Source organism: Aedes aegypti, chromosome 2, assembly GCF_002204515.2.
Source record: "Aedes aegypti strain LVP_AGWG chromosome 2, AaegL5.0 Primary Assembly, whole genome shotgun sequence".
NCBI classification, from domain to species: Eukaryota; Metazoa; Arthropoda; class Insecta; order Diptera; family Culicidae; genus Aedes; species Aedes aegypti.
In genome coordinates this window covers 202,833,618-202,853,769 of record NC_035108.1, presented here as the reverse complement: position 1 = coordinate 202,853,769, position 20,152 = coordinate 202,833,618, and the positions used below count along the sequence as shown (strand labels likewise).

The 20,152-nt window shown below is 37.7% G+C and overlaps 1 long non-coding RNA gene across 1 annotated transcript in view; it reads left to right on the top strand.

Annotated features, from left to right (window-relative positions):
• LOC110676317 overlaps positions 1-20,152 on the top strand; it is a 163,923-nt gene that overhangs the window by 41,782 nt on the left and 101,989 nt on the right. Inside the window, exon 2 of the long non-coding RNA XR_002500262.1 lies at positions 15,566-15,648. This is a non-coding gene — a long non-coding RNA (uncharacterized LOC110676317). The remainder of the gene's footprint in view (positions 1-15,565; positions 15,649-20,152) is intronic.

Below are 20,152 nucleotides of genomic sequence, written 5' to 3'. Positions count from 1 at the left end.
CAGAGATAAACCGATACTTCCTCATAGTTTTACTTTGCTTTAGTTCTATTGTGTGATTTTTTTTAAATTTCTTTATTATTATCATTTTAAAAATTACATTTCTTTCTTATATATAGGTGTTCTATGTTATTAGACAACACTATCATCCCAATTTGGTAAAACAAATTTTAGATTTCATTAACATTTTATAACAAAATTTACATAATTAATAAGAGAAAAAAATAACACGTTTTCAATTTACTTAACCTAACTTAACCTAAACATATAACGAATTAATCGTGGCAATAGAAGATTGTAACGATTTTTGCCTGAAATTATTAATTATTTTATTTGACATTTGTTCCAATGTTTCAACATTGGATATTCTATGTAACTCATTAATACAAGAAGGAAGCCTCAGAATCATTTTCAAAATTTTATTTTGAATTCTCTGCAGAGCTTTCTTCCTGATGTTACAACAGCTAGTCCATATTGCAGCATACAACATGGCTGGCCAGAAAATTTGTTTGAAGGCCTGTGTCATCCGCAAACAAAGATTTTTGACATCCCTGAGGTAACTCAGGTCAGATGTGAAAATGTTGTATAAAATTGGTCCCACAATGCTGTCTTAAGGAACATCAGTTCTTACAGAATGTCTTTCAGACATGGACTTCTGATTGTTGGGGATTGACCGCTTCACGATCTTAAGTTAAACACAAATAAATGATCTCGCCTCAGAGTATAACATAAACACTCGCGACATTGGCACTCTATGAATTACATATCTACTAGCTAGCCCAAATTAGGTAATGCGATCGAGTAGGCGATGATAATTATGTATTTAGTTTCTCTCACTTTTTGCGCAACCGTCAACCTGAGAACACGTAGTTCAGAAACATTAACAAACACTCATAATTAACCTTAAGGTGAAGGTTGATCAAAGCCAAACTTCCAATTCTCAAGAGCACGGATCTGGAGAACCAAACATCCATTTAAGCTGAAAACCTAATCGATTGGTTACTCGCTGGTGGTGACCAATCGATTAAGTTTTCAGCTCAAACGGGCGTTTGGTTCTCCAGATTTGTGCTCTTTAAAATTTGAGGTTTGGCTTCGATGCATCTTCACCTTAAGTAATCGATTTGAAAGATAACTTTGAATTCTTCTAACAATGTATGTCTAACAATGTATGTTGAAAAATTAAAGTTTTTTTTTTTAATTTTACGATCAAACCTTCATGCCAAACATTGTCGAATGCTTTTTCTATGTCTAGAAGAGCAGGAAAAATAGAATAGCCTTCAGATTTGTAGGAAAGGATCAAATTTGTTACACGCAAAAGTTGATGAGTGGTCGAATATCCGAACTGTTCATTGGCAAATATTGAATTTTTGTTCATGTGGACGATAATTCTGTTCAAAATGATCTTTTCAAAAAGTTTACTGATGGAGGAAAGCAAACTGATTAGACGATAGCTAGAAGCTTCTGCAGGATTTTTGTCTGGTTTTAAAATTGATAAAACCTTAGAATTTTTCCATTTGTCAGGAAAATATGCTAATTGAAAACATAAACATAAACTTCAAAACGTTAAATCCTTATAACTAAAAATATTTGTTAAATATATAAACTAAGAATGATAAGCTACTTTCTGGAAGTATCTTGATGATAGTGTAGAAAATTCCATCATCGCCAGGAGCTTTCATATTTTTATTTCACATTTTGGAATTGCGATGCTCCTGGCTTCAACGTTGCGAGTCAATTTTCGCAAGTCAGTTCGGAGCAAATTTAATTGGTGTCCTTTGCTCTGGACAGGCAGCTATGAAAGTATATTTATCAAGCTGCGTTTCAACAGAAACACTTTAAGTTTTAAATGATATATGCACGTTATTAGCCGTTACTAAATTAAACAGATCGTTCTCTTTACCATTCAAGAAACGAGCATTCCAATTTAGAATATTTAAATTATTATTTGTTGAATCCATTAGAAAAACGTAACTCAATAAGAATTGGATTAGTAAATTTCACACCAACTTGGACTGCTTCAGCAATAGTGGTGGCTTTGAACATTGCATCAATCATTAGATTCAATTGTTCAGTTAGCAAATTAAAATCAGAGGCAGACATATCAATTAAGGTGGGTACATTATTTGATGATTTTCCGTTAGAATTTTCGGTAGACGAAGAGGCGGAGTAGAAGTTTCCTGTGGCAGCAGGTTTTTTTTTTCATTTGATTTGAAACAATTCGAATGGGTACTCATAGTATGAATAGGGAAGGTGTTCAAATTACCTGCTACGTTATTGGCAAAAGATTTTCCTTGAGTAGATACATTCGAAATGAAAAAATTCGAACGGCTACCCGACGGATTAAAATTAGTTTGTGAATGAGCATGATTATGATCGACCTGATGGGTATTATTCCTAATCAAGCGATCGTTAACTGAAAAATTAACATGGTTCGATACTCTTCCAGGGAAATTCCGGAAACGACCGTTATCGTAACAGATATTACTGTTCATCTGCCTAGGATGAGCCTCGACGACTTGCCTACGCGAAGGGCAATCCCAAGAAATCGACTTATGATTGCCCCCACAATTCGAGCATATACATTTAGTGGTATCTTCTTTCACTGGACAGACGTCCTTACCGTGAGAAGAACCTGAACCTCCGCAAATCGTGCATTTAGCATCCATGCGACAAATTTTTATACCATGACCCCACTTTTGGCACCGACGGCATTAAGTGGGGTTCTGGTAATTTCCTCCAGGTTTCTGGAAATGTTCCCATGTCACACGGACATCAAACATAAGTTTTGCTTTTTCTAAAGCTTTAATATTATTCAGATCTTTTTCGTTAAAGTGAACTAAATAATATTCTTGAGAAAGCCCTTTCAGAAAAATGCCACATTGGGTTCTCTTTTTCATAATGATTACTTGGACTGGGGAAAATCCAAGTAAATCATTTATTCCATTTTTGATCTATCTCTTCAGGTGACTTACAGTCATTTATTTGAGAGACCTTTCAAGAGGACTTTGAACAAACGTTCAGTTTTGTCGTTGTAAGTTAAAAATGTGTGCTTCTTTTCTTCAAGATGTTTGAGAAGAATTTTGCGATCTTTAAGAGTTTCCGGCAAAACGCAACAGTCTCCTTTCTTTGCGATTTGGAAGGAAACCTTGATTCCCCTAATGGAGTTCAAGATCTCCTGCGTAAATTCTCCGAATTCGGAACAATTGACCATGCTAGGCTGCACTCTTAGCTTCCTCATATGAACCAAAGAGCTTGGGATAGAGGCTGCTTCGATTTGGTGTTCGGAAAATTTGTCTAGAGCATTGAACTGATTGCTCATTTCGATGCAATTATCAACATTATCCATTTCACCCTTGGAAGAAAGTTCGCATTCCGGAGAAACGTCTTTTTTCCATTCTTACCACGTTTAGTGAAAGTTCTAAACACATTTTTTGGAATGAATTTGTGAAGAGATTCACCCTCGTTTTTTTTTCATGGTTACAAACATGTTTAGTGAATAAACGAAAAAAAGACTCGACTTTCTAAGAGGTATTTTACCACCGCTAGCTTTCGCTAAAAGACCTTTAGAAAAATCAACGACACGAGGCCAAACAAGGATTGAAGAGGGATCATTAGTTAGAAAATAGTAGCGTGTCCAAAGTAACTATTAAAGGCAATTTTGTATAATTGTGCAAAAGACACCATAGTTAGTTTATATGCACATACCTAAACTTATCGGACCACCTACTGTTTCAATTCCCCAAAATTTTCCCTATAAAGGAGCCGAACATTGACATATTTCTTCTTTCTGGCATTTTCTCAGTTGCGACTTATGTCCGGTTTAAAGTTTCATAATTATGAAGGCAGAAATGAAAAGAACCATTCAGCGTCTCACAAATCTTGCACTGCTATCTACGACTTTGCCATTGTTATCCATTGGCCAACTGCCAGCAAGTTGATCCTTTTGAAATCCGTTTGGACTTTTGGAGTTTTATGAGACAAACCATATCGCAAAAAAGTCCTCCATGCGCCATTGTTTGACCACCGACAGCCCGTTCCGAATCCATCAGGTAACAATGACGATGGCCAAGCCGAGCCAAGAGAAAGAGAGGTGTCCACAAACAGTGAGTGGAGATAGTTTCTAGCCAGTTCTGAAAGGACACTTTAGCACGCTCTATTTCTGTCATTCAATGCACTCGAATGCTGGCCACGGACAATCGCTGTCTTTTGACTCTTCAGCTGGGCTTGTCATTCATCTTGAGCTGCAGAGCTCACCATTGTCGACTCTTTAGCTGGCAGTATTTTCGTGAACGATATAACTTTTGACGACTCTGATTTGCATCTGTCAATTTATCAAATGTTCGCTCGAACAAGTGTAGCAGGAGAGATGATTCTATCTTTGTCATGAAGGCGGCTATTGAATATTGTAAAAAAAAACTCTTTTCAATACTTTTTATCATTGGAAGTGATAACGGACCAAATATAATCAGGTAAACTGCAATTGTTACTAAAATTGGAATCATGGGACGGACCTGGTGTAGTGGTTAGAACACTCGCCTCTCACGCCGAGGACCTGGGATCGAATCCCATCCCAAACATAGTCACTTATGACGTAAAAAGTTATAGTGACGACTTCTTTCGGAAGGGAAGTAAAGCCGTTGGTCCCGAGATGAACTAGCCCAGGGCTAAAAATCTCGTTAATAAAGTCAAACCAACCAACTAAAATTGGAATCGTCTATTTCATTGTTATAGATCTTATAATTATGTTCAATTAAGCATATTCTCTCTGCTCTTGATAGTTTTTCAAAAACTACCTAAAGCAATACTTTCTTCCAGTGCTAAAATTTAAAACGGTACTTTTTATTGCTACTAAAATAGTACATTCCAGTACTATTTTTAACACTATTGATCCCTTTGCGATCCTTGTTTGGACCCGTGCCTTCGATTTTTCGTTGGACCCGTTGGCGAAAGCAAGCGGTGGTAATCCTTCTTGGACACCGTCTTGGGAAAAGACCTCTTAGGAGGTCTCGTCTTCTTTTGTTTTTTTTTTTTTTTTTTTTTTTTTTTTTTTTTTTTTTTTTTAAATTTCTTTATTAGTATCATTCCAAACATTACATTCATTATTTCTTATATCTAGGTGTTCTGTGTTATTAGACAACACTATCATCCTAATTTGGTAAAACAAATCTAAGATTTTATTAACATTTTGTTAACAACATATTACATTTCATTTGCCGTAGCAGTTCAGATTTTTTACAGGTGAGTTGATTTCACCTGCTTATAAGAGAAAAAAAAAAGTTTTTAATATACTTAACCTAACTTAACCTAATCATATAACGCATTAATCGTGGCAATAGAAGATTGTAACGATTTTTGCCTGAAATTATTGATTATTTTATTTGACATTTGTTCCAATGTTTCAACATTGGATATCCTATGTAACTCATTGGTACTATACCAGGGAGGAAGCCTCAGAATCATTTTCAAAATTTTATTTTGAATTCTCTGCAGAGCTTTCTTCCTGGTATTACAACAGCTAGACCATATTGGTACAGCATACAACATGGCTGGCCTGAAAATTTGTTTGAATATCAAAAGCTTGTTCTTAAGACAAAGTTTTGATTTTCTATTAATAAGGGGATAGAGACATTTTACATATTTGTTACATTTGGCTTGAATGCCCTCAATGTGATTTTTGAAAGTTAAATTCTTATCTAGCATGAGTCCTAGATACTTAACTTTATCTGACCAATTTATTGGAACCCCTCTCATCGTGACAACATGTCTACTTGAAGGTTTCAAATAAAGAGCTTTTGGTTTATGTGGGAATATTATTAGTTGAGTTTTGGAAGCATTAGGAGAAATCTTCCATTTTTGCAAGTATGAAGAAAAAATATCCAAACTTTTTTGCAATCGACTACAGATGACACGCAGGCTTCGTCCTTTGGCGGAGAGGCCTGTGTCATCCGCAAACAAAGATTTTTGACATCCCTGAGGTAACTCAGGTAAGTCAGATGTGAAAATATTGTATAATATTGGTCCCAAGATGCTGCCTTGGGGAACACCAGCTCTTACAGGAAGTCTTTCAGATCTGGAGTTCTGATAATTAACCTGAAGTGTACGATTTGACAGATAACTTTGAATTATTCTAACAATGTATGTTGGAAAATTAAAATTTATCAATTTTACAATCAAACCTTCATGCCAAACACTGTCGAATGCTTTTTCTATGTCTAGAAGAGCAAGACCAGTAGAGTAGCCTTCAGATTTGTTGGAACGGATCAAATTTGTTACACGTAAAAGTTGATGAGTGGTCGAATGTCCATGGCGGAATCCGAACTGTTCATTGGCAAAAATTGAATTTTCGTTGATGTGGGCCATCATTCTGTTCAAAATAACCTTTTCAAAAAGTTTACTGATGGAGGAAAGCAAACTGATTGGACGATAGCTAGAAGCTTCTGCAGGATTTTTGTCTGGTTTTAAAATTGGAACAACCTTAGCATTTTTCCATTTGTCAGGAAAATATGCTAATTGAAAACATTTGTTAAATATATCAACTAAAAATGATAAGCTACTTTCTGGAAGTTTCTTGATGAGGATGTAGAAAATTCCATCATCGCCAGGAGCTTTCATATTTTTGAATTTTTTAATAATAGTTCTCACTTCTTCCAAATCAGTCTCCCAGGCATTTTCGAAAACGTTCTCTTGATTGAGAATATTTTCGAACTCCTGAGTAACTTCATTTTCAATTGGACTAGTAAGTCCTAAATTAAAATTGTGAGCACTTTCAAACTGCATAGCAAGTTTTTGAGCTTTTTCGCAATTAGTTAGTAATAATTTGTTTTCCTCTTTCAATGCCGGTATAGGCTTCTGAGGTTTTTTCAAGATTTTAGATAATTTCCAAAAGGGCTTAGAGCCGGGGTCCAATTGAGAAATTTTATTTTCAAAATTTTTGTTTCTTAAATCTGCAAAACGTTTCTTGATTTCTTTCTGCAAATCCTGCCATATAATTTTCATAGCAGGATCACGAGTGCGTTGAAATTGCCTTCTCCTCACGTTTTTAAGACGGATCAAGAGTTTAAGATCATCGTCTATAATCACGGATTCAAATTTTACTTCACATTTTGGAATTGCAATGTTCCTGGCTTCAACAATGGAATTTGTTAAAGTTTCAAGAGCATTGTCAATATCAATTTTAGTTTCTAAAGAAATGTTAACATCAAGATTAGAGTCAACATACGTTTCATATATATTCCAGTCGGCTCGTAAATAATTGAAAGTGGAGCTGATAGGATTGAGAATCGCTTCATGCGATATTTGAAATGTAACAGGGACATGATCAGAATCAAAATCAGCATGAGTAACTAATTGGCTACAAAGATGACTAGAGTCGGTTAAGACCAAGTCAATCGTAGATGGATTTCTAGAAGAGGAAAAACATGTAGGGCTATCAGGGTATTGAATTGAGAAATATCCTGAAGAGCACTCATCAAATAAAATTCTGCCGTTGGAATTACTTTGAGAATTATTCCATGACCGATGTTTGGCATTAAAGTCACCAATGACAAAAAATTTTGACTTATTGCGAGTCAATTTTCGCAAGTCAGTTTGAAGCCAATTAACTTGCTGTCCAGAGCATTGAAAAGGCAAATAGGCAGCTATGAAAGTATATTTACCAAACTGTGTTTCAACAGAAACACCTAAAGTTTCAAAAACTTTAGTTTCAAATGACGAAAACAGTTGATGTTTTATACGCCTATGAATGATGATTGCAACTCCCCCACATGCCCCATCAAGTCGATCATTACGATAAACAAAAAAGTTAGGATCTTTTTTAAATTTGGATCCAGGTTTTAAATAAGTTTCGGTAATAACTGCTATATGCACTTTATTAGCTGTAAGAAAATTAAACAGCTCGTCCTCTTTACCATTCAGAGAACGAGCATTCCAATTTAAAATATTTAAATTATTATTTGGATCCATTAGAAAAACGTAATCCAATAACAATTTGATTTGTAAATTTTACACCTACTTGGACTGCTTCAGTCATAGTGGTGGCTTTGAACATTGCATCAATCATTAGATTCAATTGTTCAGTTAGAAAATTAAAATCAGAGGCAGACATGTCATGTGATTTCCCATTGGAATTTTCGGTAGACGAAGAAGCGGGGTAGGAGTTACCTGTGGCGGTAGGGTTTTTTCCATTTGATTTGAAACAAGTAGAATGGGTACTCATGGAACGAACAGGGGAAGAGTTCAGATTACCTGCTACGATATCGGCAAAGGATTTACCGTGGGTAGATACATTCGAAATTGAAAGATTCGAACGGCTACCCGACGGATTAAAATTTGTTTGTGAATGAGCATGATTATGATCTTCCTGGTGGGTATGATTCCTAATCAAGCGATCGTTAACTGAAAAATGAGCATTGTTCGATACTCTACCAGGCAAATTCCGGAAACGACCGTTATCGTAACGGATATTATCCTTCATCTGCTTGGCACGAGCCTCAACGACTCTTTTGCGTGAAATGCATTCCCAAAAGTTAGCTTTGTGAGGGCCCTTGCAATTGGCGCATTGAAATTTTCTGGTATCTTCTTTCACAGGACAGTCGTCCTTAGCGTGAGAAGAACCTCCGCAAATCATGCATTTAGCATCCATGCGACAATTTTTTGTACCATGACCCCACTTTTGGCACCGACGGCACTGAGTGGGGTTCTGGTAATTTCCTCCAGGTTTCTGGAAATGTTCCCACGTCACACGGACATCGAACATAAGTTTTGCTTTTTCTAAAGCTTTAATATTATTTAGTTCTTTTTTGTTAAAGTGAACTAAATAATATTCTTGAGAAAGCCCTTTCCGAACAATGCCAGATTGGGTTCTCTTTTTCATAATGATTACTTGGACTGGTGAAAATCCAAGTAAATCATTTATTCCATTTTTGATCTCTTCAGGTGACTTATAGTCACTTGAGAGACCTTTCAAGACGACTTTGAACAAACGTTCAGTTTTGTCGTCATAAGTAAAAAATTTGTGCTTCTTCTCTTCAAGATATCTGAGAAGAAGTTCGCGATCTTTAAGAGTTTCCGGCAAAACGCGACAGTCTCCTTTCTTTGCGATTTGGAAGGAAACCTTGATTCCCCTAATGGAGTTCAAGATCTCCTGCCTAAATCCCCCAAATTCGGAACAACTGACCACGATAGGCGGCACTCTTTGCTTCCTCACTTGAATCAAAGAGCCTGGGCTAGAGGCTGCTTCGATTTGGTGTTCGGAAAATTTGTCTAGAGCATCGAACTGATTGCTCATTTCAATACAATTATTCATTTCACCCTTGGAAGAAACTTCGCATTCCGGGGAAGCGTCCTTTCTTCCATTCTTGCCACGTGTAGTGACAGTTTTAAAACCCACTTTTTTGGAAGGAAGTAGTGAATTCAGAGATTCACCCTTCCTTTTGTTAGTTGTTGATACCATGTTTAGTTAATAAACGAGAAAGACGTGACCTTCGAGAGGTTTTTTCCCTAGACGGTGTCCAAGAAGGATTACCACCGCTAGCTTTCGCCAACGGGTCCAACGAAAAATCGAAGGCACGGGTCCAAACAAGGATCGTAAAGGGATCAATAGTAGAAAAAATAGTACTGAAAAGTACTGTTTAAGTAGCACTGAAAAGTACCGTTTTTAATTTTAGCACTGAAAAGTACTGTTTGTGTAGCACTGAAAAGTACTGTTTTATTGCTTTAGGTAGTTTTTAAGAAAACTTCCAAGAGCAGAGAGAATTCGTGTACGCACAGCACGAAGGTACGATGCGCACTGTCTTCTTTTGTTTATTCACTGAACATGGTTGCGACTTCAAACAAAAGGAAGGGTGAATCTCTGAATACACAACTTCCTTCAAAAAGAGTGGGATTTAAAACTGTTACTAAACGTGGCAAGAATGGAAGAAAGAACGTTGTTCCGGAATGCGAACTTTCTTCCAAGGGTGAAATGAATAATTGTATCGAAATGAGCAATCAATTCGATGCTCTAGACAAATTTTCCGAACACCAAATCGAAGCAGTCTCTAGTCCAGGCTTTTTGATTCAAGTGAGGAAGCAAAGAGTGCCGCCTATCATGATCAGTTGTTCTGAATTTGGGGGATTTAGGCAGGAGATCTTGAGCTACATTAGGGGAATCAAGGTTTCCTTTCAAATCGCAAAGAAAGGAGACTGTCGCGTTTTGCCGGAAATTTGAAGATCGCGAACTTCTTCTCAAACATCTTGAAGAGAAGCAGCACATTTTTTTTAATTTATGGCAACAAAACTGAACGTTTGTTCAAAGTTGTCTTGAAAAGTCTCTCAAGTGACTATAAGTCACCTGAAGAGATCAAAAATGGAATAAATGAGTTACTTGGATTTTCCCCAGTTCAAGTAATCATTATGAAAAAGAGAACCCAATCTGGCATTGCTCGGAAAGGGCTTTCTCAAGAATTTTATTTAGTTCACATTAACAAAAAAGATCTAAATAATATTAAAGCTTTAGAAAAAGCAAAACTTTTGTTCGATGTCCGTGTGACATGGAAACATTTCCAGAAACGTGGAGGAAATTACCAGAACCCCACTCAGTGCCGTCGGTGCCAAAAGTGGGGTCATGGTACAAAAAGTTGCCGCATGGATGCTAAATGCATGATTTTCGGAGGTTCTTCTCACGCTAAGGACGTCTGTCCAGTGAAGGAAGATACCGATAAGTTCATATGCGCCAATTGCAAGGGCAATCATAAGTCCAATTTTTGGGATTGCCCTTCGCGTAAGAGAGTCGTCGAGGCTCGTGCCGGGCAGATGAAAGATAGAGTAAGGTGGGGCAAAAGTTCGACCTTAGTGGTATAATCAAAGTTTCCAGGAAAACAATAGCAGTTAAAACAAAACAAATACCATACAGTGAACCTTCAACATATTGGCTATAATTTTGCTGAACAAACTTGTGTCAAAATATTTACCCATTTTTAGTTATAATAGTTTCAAAATTGATTGTCTTATTCGAACTTTTGCCCCACCGGTGGGGCAAGAGTTCGAATCTAGTATGGGGCAAAAGTTCGCTGGCTAAAACACAAAATATCGATCCTTTTATGACAGGCATACTTTACACCAGCCGTAAACTTAAGTTTGACGAAAAATACACACTAAATTTTCATCAAAAAATTGCCCAAAACCGGGTTAATTGTAATATACTCAAAAATTGCAGTTTTTCGCAAAACTAAGTGAAAATGCAAAATTTTGGTGACAAATTTCACACGATTAGACAAATTTAACTAAATTTGAAGATAATATGTGGATTTTAGGCAATATGCAAAGTTTTCCGTGATTTTTTTTTTATGGGTCGAACTTTTGCCCCGCTGATTCGAACTTTTGCCCCACTATGGGCCAAAAATTGTTTTCAAGCATCTATGCAAAAACTAATACACCTCAAAGCAACCTTATGATAGGCCAAGAAACGCCCTTACATAAAATATTGAAAAAGATTTTATCTTCAATTGGTTCCATGCAACGAAAGTTTGACCAAAAATTACAATATTCACGTCGAAAAACAACAAATAGCCATAACTTTTCCAAATCTCAATCGATTTTTATGATATTTGGATTGAATGTCTCTTACTTGAATAGCATTCAAACCACTATGACATTTATAAGATTTGCTTTGAATTGAGCTAGAAATCTTAAAAAGAAACTCTTACCCCACTCGAACTTTTGCCCCACTTTACTCTAATATCCGTTACTATAACGGTCGTTTCCAGAATTTTCCTGGTAGAGTTTCGAACAATGCTCATTTCTCAGTTAACGATCGCTTGATTAGGAATCATACCCATCAGGTCGATCATTATCATGCTCATTCACAAACTAATTTTAATCCGTCGGGTAGCCGTTCGAATCTTTTAATTTCGAATGTATCTACTCAAGGAAAATCTTTTGCCGATATCGTAGCAGGTTATTTGAACTGCTCCTCTTTTCATACTATGAGTATCCATTCTAATTGTTTCAAATCAAATGGAAAAAAACCCTGCCGCCACAGGAAACTTCTATTCCGGGTCTACCGAAAATTCTAACGGAAAACCATCACATAATGTACCTACTTCAAGTGATATGTCTGCCTCTGATTTTAATTTGCTAACTGAACAAGTGAATCTAATGATTTATGCAATGTTCAAGGGCACCACTATGACTGAAGCAATCCAAGTTGGTGTGAAATTTACTAATAAAATTGTTATTGGATTACGTTTTTCTAATGGATCCAATAAATAATAATTTCTAAATTGGAATGCTTGTTGAATGGTGAAGAGGACGATCTGTTAAGTTTTCTTACAGCTAATAACGAGCATATAGCAGTTAAATTAAATAAGATCCTAACTTTTTTGTTTATCATAATGATTGACTTGATGGGGCATGTGGGGAAGTTGCAATCATTATTCAAAGTCGTATAAAACATCAACTGTTCTCGTCATTTGAAACTAAAGTTTTTGAAACTTTAGGTGTTTCTGTTGAAACACAGCTTGGTAAATATACTTTCATAGCTGCCTACATACCTTTTCAATGCTCTGGACAGCAAGTTATTTTGCTCCAAACTGACTTGCGAAAATTGACTCGCAATAAGTCAACATTTTTTGTCATTGGTGACTTTAATGCCAAACATCGGTCATGGAACAATTCGCAAAGTAATTCTAACGGCAGAATTTTACTTGATGAGTGCTCGTCAGGATATTTCTCAATTCAATACTCTGATAGCCATACATAATTTCCATCTTCTAGAAACCCATCTACGATTGATTTGGTCTTAACTGACTCTATTCATCTTTGTAGCCAATTAGTTACTCATGCTGATTTTGATTCTGATCATGTCCCTGTTACATTTCAAATATCCCATGAAGCGATTCTCAATCCTATCAGCTCAACTTTCAATTATTTACGAGCCGACTAGAATATATATGAAACGTATATTGACTCTAAACATTTCTTAATAAACAAAACTTGATATTGACAATGCTCTTGAAACTTTAACAAATTCCATTGTTGAAGTCAGGAGCATTGCAATTCCAAAATGTGAGGTAAAATTTGAATCCGTGATTATAGACGATGATCTTAAACTCTTGATCCGTCTTAAAAAAGCAATTTCAACGCACTTGCGATCCTGCTATGGAAATTATATGGCCGGATTTTCAAAAAAAAATCGTTTTGCACAATTAAGAAACACAAATTTTGAAAATAGAATTTCTCAATTGGACCCTGGCCTCAAGCCCTTTTGAAAATTATCTAAAATTTTGAAAAACCTCAGAAGCCAATATCGGCATTGAAAGAGGAAAACAAATTATAACTAACTAATTGCGAAAAAGCTCAAAAACTTACTATGCAGTTTGAAAGCACACAATTATAATTCAAAATCAGTTACTCAGGAGTTCGAAGGTGAAAACTATTATTAAAAAATTCAAAAATATGAAAGCTCCTGGCGATGATGGAATTTTCTACATCCTCATCAAGAAACTTCCAGAAAGTAGCTTATCTTTCTTAGTTGATATATTTAACAAATGTTTTCAATTAGCATTTTTTCCAGACAAATGGAAAAATGCTAAGGTTGTACCAATTTTAAAACCAGACAAAAATCCTGCAGTAGTTTCTAGCTATCGTCCAATCAGTTTGCTTTCCTCCATCAGCAAACTTTTTAATAAGGAAATTTTGAACAGAATGATGGCTCACATCAACGAAAATTCAATTCTTGCCAAAAAACAGTTTGGATTCCGCCATGGACATTCGACCACTCATCAACTTTTACGTGTAACAAATTTGATCCGTTTCAACAAATATTAAGGCTATTCTACTGATCTTGCTCTCCTAGACATAGAAAAAGCATTCGACACTGTTTCGCATGAAGACTTGATCGTAAAATGAAAAAAAAAAAATAATAATTTTCCAACGTACATTGCTTGAATAATTCAGAGTTATCTGTCAAATCGTACACTTCAGGTTAATTATCAGAACTTCAGATCTGAAAGACTTCTTGTAAGAGCTGGTGTTCCCCAAGGCAGCATTTTGGGACCAATATTATACAATATTTTCATATCTGACTTACCTGAGTTACCTCAGGGATTTCAAAAATTCTTGTTTGCGGATGACACAGGCCTCTTCGCCAAAGGACGAAGTCTGCGTGTCATCTGTAGTCGATTGCAAAAAAGTTTGGAAATTTTGTCTTCATACTTGCAATAGAAAGGAATGATTTCTCCTAAAGCGTCCAAAACTCAACTTTTAATATTCCCACATAAACCAAGAGCTCTTTATTGAAAACCTTTTAGTAGACATATTGTCACTTTGAGAAGGATTCCAATAAGTTGGTCAGATGAAGTTAAGTATCCAGGGCTCATGTTAGATAAGAATTTAACTTTAAAAATCATATTGAGGGCATTCAAGCCGAATGTAACAAAGAAAAAAGACACCTAGATATAAGAAATGAATGTAAAGCTTTGAATGATACTGATAAAGAAATTTAAAAAAAAAATGGATGTAACACTTACATGTCTTTCCTTCCCTGTTGACCGTAAGGACGTTGCCGGCGCCGAAATTAACTTTTTAAGGTTTAGAATCCTCGAATTCTGGACACTACAGATGGTCAGCTACTCGTAAGCTCCGTCAGTATGTTTATTGTGAAATTTTGATTGTTATGGTCAATAACGGTGTAGCTCATACATGCTCATGCTCTGTGCTTGGCACAAACGCCCAGTGATAACTTTTACTCGATAACTTCCCAAGCAAAAATAAAAATCAATTTCTGTCAATAGACTAACAATATTACCAGCCGAAAGAAACTGTCGAGCAGTCCACCAGGCCATAATTTTTCGTGTCAGACAAGCCAATTCTCGTTTCAAAATCAATTAACATCATTCTCCGGTTTCATGGAGCGCTGACGGGTTGCTTTTATTGGGCACCAATTTTGCCATCTCGTTTTGGGTTTTATGTGAATCGTGAGGTGCTTCGATGGCCGCTTGCTTTGGCCGAAGTTAGTTTCTCTAGGATGCAGATTGATACCATGGCAACTTGTCTGTACAAATGGGCTGGGAATTGGAGTGATCGTTCATTAATTGTTTTGCCACGTGACATGGACTATGGTTTATTATATTAGATTATTTCCTGAACGAATCTGGGCAAAGATTTGATTTGATTATGTAACAAAGTCAGTTTTTACGAAGTTCTGATCGAACCAAATTAATAAAGTTGTATATCGAATTATTGTTTTGTATATATCGGTAAGTAAATGTCGATTAAATGTATAAAATAAACATAGAAGGTCTTCCAGAACATTAAGGCAGAATGCAACACACACTTCTTTGGTAATTGAAACACATAATCAAGCGCTAGTAAAAAATCACTTTTATATTTTTCAACTTTATCGATTTCCTTCTAGCAGAGTAAATACCTACATATAACCTCAGCGCTCCAGAGAGAGGGGGTGCACTTTCGTTCCGAAAACGAGAAAAACCTCCCACCACCCACCTTACCATCACATCCCCATTCTAATACTATTGTTCAAACACACAGATTGTAACTCAGCTTCTTGTTTTTCTCATTCTCGTTACAGGCTGTGCGTTTTTGACGTATTTCGGTCCGGAAAGCGCTATTAACGCTCAAGGCGCGTTACATGAAAAGCAGACTTCACCTGGGGTGAGTTTTGCTTGAATCGTTCACGTTTTACCTCCCCCGACTACTTACTCACTAAACTTGGTGTTCTTTTTCTTGTGCGAGTAATCATCGTCGTTTCTGTATATTTATTGGCGAGAAGGGTAAACCCAGCACCTAGCTTTATGGTTTTGCACTTATTGCGCGCTTAATTCCTGTTCCCATTCATCGTGTACAGTGGGGTGAAGCATACCAGTTTTTTGGAAAAAAAAGATTTTTCAATAGATTTTTTTGTGTGGAAAAAAACATTTCTTTATAGGCACCGTATTGCTTTTCCATTCCCAATCGACTGGTTATAAATGCAGTTTAATGAATTACCAATATCTGAATATTGATTGTTTAACTGAGTAAATATTTCAGCATATCTATCATCAATCGAGCTCGTAACGGATTCTTGACAACAAACTATATTATTATTCAAAGAAATATATTTATTACACCTAAACATCTATTTACGTAATAGGTTGGGATACGTAAATATAATTTTACTTGAATGAACTTATTACATTAAGGCTCAAGAATACATCATTCAATCATTAACAATCATTAAAAATTAAAAACCAGTTTTTTTGTTCAAATTTAAAGAAATCCTCATGAAAAACTATCATTGCATTCAAGCTAGGAAGTGCAATGCAATGATACATTTTCATGAACATTGCTTCGAATTTTAGCAAAAAAACTGGTTTTGAAAATTTGTAAAACGATGATGGTTATTTTCCTCTTAATGGAATTTTTATTTATGTTGTACATTAATATCAAACAGACAACAAACAAGACTTGTTTGACAAAACTTGTATAAAGCTATGCCAACTATATGAAAATTCACCTTTGTCTTCTAGATCCGCTGCGAATCTCGTGATCCAGATCTACAAGCATAGCGATTTCTCGAAAGTTTATGAACAAATATATTATGTCAACTTTGGAGTTCAATGATCAATCAATGATATTGGTTACCCAATAACTTCGCTAAAGCTTTCGATCTGTAAGCGTAACTAGTGATATATTGGAGAGTATGAACAAGGTACATTTACAGGCTTATATAATAATCCTTAATCAAGATTTGAGTTCAACAATTGTTTTAAGTTTCCTAAGAATTACTTGGAGTACTGGTTATCAAATCTATAATTTTTCAGAACGATACAAGCTATAGTAGTATCCACACAGTTGCATATACACAGTTTGGTTCTACGTTTTTAGTTAAAAGACTATTGAAGGCTATTTAAAACCACCTTTGGTCTTCAGATCTACAAGAGTAGCTAGTGATCTCTTGAAGGTTTCTTACTAACTTTACCTGTCAGGCTAACGCCTTGTTTTTATAGAATTTTTGCACTTCTAGCAAAGCTAGAAACTTTGACCTACTCCTGCTATCTGGGATGCTGATGGGACTTAGGCTCTGTAGTTCTCACTCAACGGTCTATCACGGATACCACATTTAATTGGCTTGGGCTACAAGTCCGATATCCCGCCCTGAACTACCTCATGGTATTATTTCAGGGGCTGCGGGCATGATGATGCCTCTACGTTATTTTGTCAACTCTGGCTCTATTCGGTCTGGCTGCGATTTATCTCTGCTCTGTCACTTACATTTTGGGGCCAACAACAAGCCTGGACCATGTGAGACTTTTTATGATAGTTGCTCCTGTACTTGTTGGTTCTCTGGACTTTACTGCGCTGCTCGTTATGCTCTTCGGGCAGACCGGTTGAGTGCCGAGATCGTTCTTGCGGTTGAGGGATAACTTCCGGTACGCAAGCGCCCCGACGACCCAAAGCCGGCGATTCATCAATACTATTCTTCGTAGGTCCCGACGGTGAAGCTAGCCTACTCCGATAGAGAGTTCCCCGACGGAGGAATATCTCCCGAAACTGGTATTTCGAGTTTTTCTAATTCTGTTGTTGGCCGGTAGAGTGCCGAAGTCGGCATGGCTTCTGTTTCACTGGCGCTCTGACTACTCAAGCCGGTGACTCGCTACGGACTACTCAGAATAGTATCCGACGGTGGATCTATCCTACTCTGATGAAGATCTCCCCAATGGCGGAAGATTTCCCAAACCGATGCTATCCGGGCAGATGCCCAGGTCGGTCTTGCGATTCCGGTGGAGAGAAGCTTCCGCTGCACAGGTGCCTCGACGACCATTTGCCGGTGCTGTTTTGCAATCAACTCAGATAGTCCCCGGCGGAGTGTGCGACTTCCCATCACCGATACTACGTAACGCTCGAACTACTCAGTTTAGTCCCCGACGGAGGATCAAGCCTACTCCGAGCATGGCCCGACGCCCTCTGGTCTTCTCGCCATTTCTGTTGCAGCGACGACATGATATGCGTTATCGCTCTGTTCACCGCGTGCCACGTACTTACATGTTGAAACATTGTCTGCACGATGTTGTCGGGCCTTAAACCTGCGTCGCTGCTTCCGAGCATTTCGGCAGTGTGGCGACTCTGCGTGCTTGAATCTATGGAGATACTTTCTGTAACATCCATGACCTGACAGAAACTGTGTCAGGTAAAAGTTTACCTCTCCATGCTTCCGAGGGATGAACTTGTCTATCTTCCTTTCTCCGCGCAGTCCCACTCACGCAGCCATCTCGCCATAGATCCGACTCTGGCCGTCTTTCGTACGTTTCTGACGTCTCTTCGTTGGTAGCGCTCGATATCCCCCGCCATATTGAAGCAAATGGGGATCCTACCAACTATATCGCATACAGCATCTGACGGTATCGGTTTCTTTGCACTCACAATTCGCACTGCTATCAGCCGAAACGCTCTGCTCAGCTTTTCGCGGTTCCGCTTTGTCTCTAGTGCCTTGCCCCAAGCAGGAACTCCATACCTCAGTATCGATGACCAGACGTTAGCTAGCAGACGACTAGTACTGCTACTTGGATCGCCCAAGTTTGGCATGATTCTCTATATTACGTTTATTGCCTTGCGTGCGTAATCAACGTGGCTGCTGAAATTCAACCGATCGTCGATCATTACTCCCATGTGCTTCAACACGCGCTTCGGTGCAATTACATACTTTCCGACGTTGACCTCCATCTGCTGAATCACCTTGCAGTTGCTGACTAGCAGAACCTCTGTTTTGTGATGAGCTGTCAGCAGTTTGACTCCGTTCATCCAGCCTTCGATTGCGCCAATTGTTTCCACCACTGACATCTCCACTTCTTCCAGCGTCTCGCCCATCACCGTAAGTAACACATCATCCGCAAATCTTCACCTTTCTGGGTAGCCGCAGTGTCAAGATTCCATCGTACATCCCGTTCCAAAGAGTTGGACCGAGAATGGAACCTTGAGGGACGCCCGCTATCACTTGCATTGACTGCTGCCCTTCATTTGTTTCGTACACAAGGGTTCTGCTCTGGAAGTACCTCTTCAAGATCTTGCACAGCTAGTCGGGAATCTGCATTCTGTACAGTTCTGTGGCGATGGCCTCCCAGTTGGCGCTGTTGAATGCGTTTTTCACATCTATCGTGGCCACGGCACAGTATTGATCTCCTCTACGTTTCTGGATTGCTGGAGGCTGGATTTGACAGTAGTACTAGTTTCTGGATCTTTCATATTCCTGGAAAGTTACTGCACCTTACTGAACAAGTTCGGATATGCCAGGATAGCAGTTTTCAGCGCTACGTTTGGTATTCTATCTGGACTAGGGGCTTTCTTCGATTTTAGTCGCTTCACAGCTTCTACCAGCTTGACGATAGACACTTGCCGTTCCTCAGTGATTGATTCTGCGTCTTCACCGTACGGCGTTGGCGGCCAGGATGTTGGATCGTTCTTCGTGAAGAGACCCTCCACGATCAACTTTAGTTTATCTGGGCACATCTCAGCTGGTGTCGAAGGACCCTTGATCTTTTGAAAATTTGATGTTTGCAGATCAAATGAATAGCTCGCTGATATTGGTTAGATCTTACAAAAGCTAAATATGATATGCTAATGATATTCTAGGAGTAAATTTTAGATATCATTTTCAGATCTTTTATCTCTTATATCTATCAAGTTAATATCACTTTTAGATGTCCATATCAAAATTAGCTATTGCTGAGCTTTTTTCACCTGCTCGGGTAGTGAGCCTAAGTACACAAATTCTTCGACCACCTCAATTTCATCCTCGTCAATATGAACTCGAGGTGAGGAGTGTGCCGTGTCCCCTCTTGAGACGCTCGCTATCATGTACTTCATCTACGATACACTGATGTTCAGTCCGATTCCCCTAGCTTCAGCCCTTTAACGGATGTACGTATCCACCATTGTCTCAAAGCTCCGTGCTACAATATCAATGTCGGCAGCGAAACCAAGTAGCAGAACGGACTTTCTGAAGATCGTGCCATTGACTCTTAGAAAGATCACTGATTATGCGAGTAGATTTGAAGTCCTAAATTCAAAGCAGTTATAAATTCAAAGCAGTTATAACATCAGATAGATCATATAAACGTGAGTTTGAATCGTAACGATAAAGCTCCAGATTTTCATTAGTTACCTTAAGAAATCTGAATAT